This window comes from Artemia franciscana, chromosome 6 (genome assembly GCF_032884065.1).
Source record: "Artemia franciscana chromosome 6, ASM3288406v1, whole genome shotgun sequence".
Lineage (NCBI taxonomy): Eukaryota > Metazoa > Arthropoda > Branchiopoda > Anostraca > Artemiidae > Artemia > Artemia franciscana.
Genome location: NC_088868.1, coordinates 30,905,680 through 30,911,415, shown reverse-complemented (window position 1 = coordinate 30,911,415; position 5,736 = coordinate 30,905,680).

Sequence of the window (5,736 nt, the reverse complement as noted above, 5' to 3'; positions counted from 1 at the left end):
AATTCCACTAAAATTGTGACAGCGTTGCTCATTGTATTACAAATAGCCAGTTTTGAATGAAATTAAATAAAAAAATCAAGTTTTTTTTAACTGTAAGTAAGGAGCGACATTAAAACTTAAAACGAACAGAAATTACTTCGTATATGAAAGAGGCTGCTTTTTCATCAACACCCCGCTCTTTACGCTAAAGTTTGACTCTTTCTCTCAATTCTTCTTTTTAAAACAGTAAAAAGCTTTAGCGTAAAGAGCGGGGCGTTGATGAGGAAGCAGCCTCTTTTATATACGAAGTAATTTCTGTTCGTTTTAAGTTTTAATGTCGCTCCTTAATTTCAGTTAAAAAAACTTATTTTTTTTATTTAATTTCTGAACGTTTTTGAATCAATGCATGTTTTGATTTTGGCTTTCTGCAGAGGAATAATTAAAACGAAATTTGCATTTTTTTTTGCTAAATGGCTTTCTCATAATTTTGATCGAATTATTTTGAGAAAAAAAGAGTGGGGGGAAGCCTAGTTACCCTCCGATTTTTTGGTTAATTAAAAAGGCAACTAGAACTTTTAATTTTTTACGAATGTTTTTTTTAGTAAAAGATTTACGTAACTAATAAATTAGCTTACGTAAAGAACTTTTGTATTCTCATATTTTTATTACATATATGAGGGGGTTCTCCCCCTTGTTAGATCCTCGCTCTTTACACTAAAGCTTAAATTTTGTCCCAATTCATTAAGAATGACCCCAGAATCACAAAAGCCCTAGAATAAATAGTTGAAATTACTAAAAATGCTTTAGCGTAAAGAGCGAGGTATTAGGAAGAGGTTAGCCCCTCATATGGGTAATAATTTCTGTTTGTTTTAAGTTTTAATGTTGTTCCTTACTTCCAGCTGAAAGAACTTTTTCATATTTATTTTTTCATTGTTTTTTTTAAATAATGTTAGTAAATCCTGCGCTCCCTTCATGGAGATTTTCTTCCCCCATGACAAATTATCGATGGAAAGTTCCCCCAGCATATCCCCCTCTTCTCAACCCCTCCCACCAAACAAAAAAATCCTCCTGAAAACACCTGTACAGTTCCCAATAACCATTACTATATGTAAGCACAGGTCAGAGTTTGTAACTTGTTGCCCCTCCCACGGGGACTCTGGGAGAGTAAGTCGTCCCCAAATACATAGTTATAAGGTTTTTCGACTACACTGAATAAAATGGCTATCTCAGAATTTTGATCTGTTGACTTTGGTAAAATAATTAGCGTGGGAGGGGGCCTAGGTGCCCTCCAATTTTTTTGGTCACTTAGAACTTTAGAACTAAAAAGGGCACTAGAACTTTTCATTTCCGTTAGAATGAGCCCTCTTGCAACATTCTAGGACAACTGGGTCGATACGATCACCCCTGGGAAAAAAAAAAGGCAAATAAACACGCATCCGTAATCTGCCTTCTGTCAAAAAATACAAAATTCCACATTTTTGTAGATAGGAGCTTGAAACTTCTACAGCAGGGTTCTCTGTTACGCTGAATCTGATGGTCTGATTTTCGTTAAGATTCTATGACTTCTAGGGGGCGTTTCCTCCTATTTTATAATATAACGCAAATTTTCTCAGGCTCGTAACTTTTGATGGGTAAGACTAAACTTGATGAAACTTATATATTTAAAATCAGTATTAAAATGCAATTCTTTTGATGTAGGTACTGGTATCAAAATTTCATTTTTTAGAGTTTTGGTTACTATTGAGCCGGGTCACTCCTTACTACAGTTCGTTACCACGAACTGTTTGAAAGAAAAAGAAACCTGGCGAGAAATAAAAGATGCAATGAAGCCACAATCAAAACGTTTGTAATACAGACATCTGACTGAAACAATTTTTTCTTACCAGTGGATTTGTGGTTTGTGATCGTCCGTGCTCAGTTTCTCAGGATTCTAGCAGGCTTTAACGTCCTCAAAGAGCCTAAAGGTACCCAGATAGGCGACTCTTCTTTCTTGACATTTTTAACATAGAGCAAATAGGCATCTGTATATGCTTTTTTTTGCAATCAAAACCTATTAGGTGGGAATTGAAATTTAAGCATAATTTGTGATGAATACGAAAAGAGTATATAAGTAAAGATAAATATTCTACTGCGTATTACCTTAATTTGCACTTTAGAGCGAACTAGTTGCAAGAACTGTGATTCTCCGTAGTTGATGATCTGGTTGTTTTGTTAAGGTCAAGTGACAAACTATCAGGACTATAGAGCCCTGGAGAGATGCAATTTAAGCTCACTCGGTAACAGTGACCACATGGTAGGTTTGGTTCAAGAATCACTGTCCAGGAGTTTAGAATTGGCACCACCGTACAACAGAAACTTCAGAATGAGCGCACGAGATTGTTGTGTATGACAAGCCGCATTGTCCTCCAAGCCAACTCTTTATTGCTTTCCAATAGTGCTATGGTAGTGAGGGCGAGGAGGGATTTTCCCACCGGAATCTCCATGGTTTGTACTCCCATTCTTTGTCGAGCCTCTTTTTAAATTCCTCAGACGAGGTTGCGAAAATTGTCTTTTGGCATAGTTGGTTCCAATTGCTCACCACTCGCTGGCAGAAAAAAATTAGTCGGACTTTGGTGTTAAAAGTGGATTTGAAAAGTTTTTTGGAAAGTCCTCGTGTTTGTCTTTGGTGGGAAGACAAGGTGAACAGTTTCTGGTCTGCTTGCTGAAAGTACCTGTAGGTTAGCATCACATCTTTACGCCTACGCCAAAAAACAAGCGTCGGGAGGTCAGCAGATTGTAATCTACTGCAGTAGGGCTGACTATGTAAGCCGTCGATGCATTTGGTGCCTCTCCATAGGAAAAATTTAATGAGCTGGATGTAACTCTTGTAGAAAGGACCAGCAAGACATGTTCCGAAATCCAGGATTGGCCTGACCAGAGCTTTGTATACTTAAAAAAAAAAACAGCGGAGGATCGACTACTGACGGTTCTTTTCAAGATTCCCAAATATACGTTTTCTCTCAACATTACCTGGGTGGTTTGTTCATAGAATTTTAAATTGTCATCCAGCAGGAATCTTAGGTCTCTACCACTATTAGAAATAGGAAGTAAGACTGTCGATGTTGTTTTGCCGGCATGTATAGCGTACTGGTGCTGCGGATTACAACGGCCGAAATAAAAGGTGACAGAGTGACGCACTTTGAGATGCTGTTTTATAGCAATAATAGCAGATATACATTGGAAATTGAAGCTTGTTGTGAAGATTATAGGAAAATCTCCTGGGCAGTTTAAATCTCTTGTTAAAGTGAAACAAGGATACATTTTATCTTCTAAGATTCCGCCTGTCGGTAAATGATTTAGGTAGTTTTATGAGAAACAAAAGAACCCCTTCGGAATCCTTGGATTTGCCAAAACCATCAATTATGTTATTCACTGATGACATAGCTCTACTGGTGGCTGTTACAAAAAATGTTCAGGAGCAACTAGATATAATGAAATATTATTCAAAAAAGAAGGATTTAGTGTTAAATGCTAAAAAGTCAGTAGTAATAATGCTGATGAGGAAAAAAGAAGTTGAATCTAAGGTTAAATTTAATTTTAGAGAAATAATGCCAGAGGTTGAAGAGAAATTGTTACATTTGGGTGCTAAGATTGATACGATGAAGGGGATGTCTAGGCATTCAGAAGATCGTAATTTAAAGAGGAAGTATACATTATGTTTCAGAGGTTTGGCGTAAGCACCAAAGCTAGATATTTTAAGTTCAGTTTAAGATATTTCACCAGAGTTTTAGGCTAAATAGGCTAAAAATTTTGCTAGATTTATTAGAATAGTGAAGATTTGAAAGAAAACAATTCAGTTACTTGGATTTTGGCTTCTCAAGTCAGCCTATTTGGATAGTTTGAAGAGCGGTAGACGTGATTCATGGCCAAACCATGTAAAAGAAATATACTAGACCTTCGAAGCTTCTTAGAGACCTGGAATGAAGGAAAGGGTCAAATGGATGAGAGCGTATCAGTATGAAAGGAAGTACAGAAATCCCTAAATGAAAAAAAAAATCCAAGAGTGGCAAAACCTAAAGGAATCAAAGAGTATTGGGCGGGGGACTATTTCAAGTTTGGGTTGAATAAAGAGGAAATGTAGAATTTGTTGTCGATAAATATTCTTCGCTTTTATCCGAGTATGAAGAGCTGCCTGAACTACAGAATGATTGTTTTGGAAGAATGTTCGGGAGTTAGTATTGGTTAATTGAATAGATGTCTGAGAGGAACGATGTGCTACTATACATTTGTGTGAGTTTGTTCGTATTGGGGTTAAACATAGGGTTTATTTTTGAGGATATGTTTTGTTAAGGTTTTTAGGAGTTGAATTTTATTATGGTTGTTGTTCGTCCTTTGAAAATGTTAACCTTTTTTTTTAATAATTGAAGTTGTTTTTTGTTCTTTGTTTGCAGTTGTATTTTGTGTGTGTCTATTGCCTGCGTGCTTTTGTAATAAATTATTTATCTTTCTCATAAGTATGGTTGTATCATTACGAGTTCAGTGATTGATTTATGCACATTAACAGGGCATTTCATGATCGTGGGTGCAGCAATATCCGTTTCCTAGTAATGAATGAACAACGGCCAAAGGGTAATCAAAGATTAAAAAATACGCCAAAAAACAAACAGAAACTGACCATTGAGCAAAACTTAGCATTTGTTACTGATTATTCAGCCAGAAAATGAGTAGAGCTGTTGCTTGTGTGCAGAACTATCTCCACCAAACCAAGAGCTAAAATTCAAATCTTGAGCAAGAATTAGACTCCCATTAATAGTCCACGTCAAACTTTGTACGCTTTGTTGCGTCGGTTTCACATGTTCAGCATTTGGTGCAAAAATTGCAAAAGAAATATTCTAGATATGCTGATTCAATAGTCTGATTGAACCTAGTTTTTGGTAGTGATTCATAGATCCAACATCTAATCCTATTATATCAGATGATATTTAATCGTGGTTTAGTAATATTTTGTGCTGGTTTAATAACGTCTGTGATTAAAGAGGGGAAATATTCCGCTGTTAGCTCTTCATATCGGCCCATAACTGTTGAACCGGTTCTCCGTAAATTTTTTTCAGCTCCATTGAGCAAATTCATAATATTTGTAGTTCACCAAATTCCCGATAGAGTTTTAGACAGGGTCTGAGTTGTGAACACATACACTGCCTTATTACGAGTCTTCTGCTTGATTATCAAGAATCGGACACATTGCTCGACAAGCGTTTGACTCCGGTGTTCACGCACAACTTCTGCTTTCTGCTTCAGCGTGGTGCTGATATTTCTATCATTACTGTTTTTAAAAAGAATGTATTGACGTGTCAGAGTAAAAATTAAGGTTTATTACTCTATTAATAATGTTTCATTATTACTCTTTGTTATTATTTTTAGACAAATGTGGTCTAAGAGTGAAAATTAAGCTACCGCAAGGATAGGTTTTAAAAGTACCAATCTATGTGACTCCTATATTTAAGGGCAATAGAGTATAGGGCAAGATGCAATTAATAATAATAATGATAATAAGGTATGGGACAGCTGTTTAATAATAGTTTTATTGAACCATAGCAGTAATTTTTAACATGCTGTGTCTACACTGGTATTGACACATCACTCGTAAATTATATTGATAACATATTTAATTTTACCAGTTCTCTGTTGCAGGTTAAGTATATTTATCAGATTCTTATGGTAGAATATAAAAAGGTTGGTTTAGCCTTCATCCCATTGAAAAGTGATTTTATAGCATTT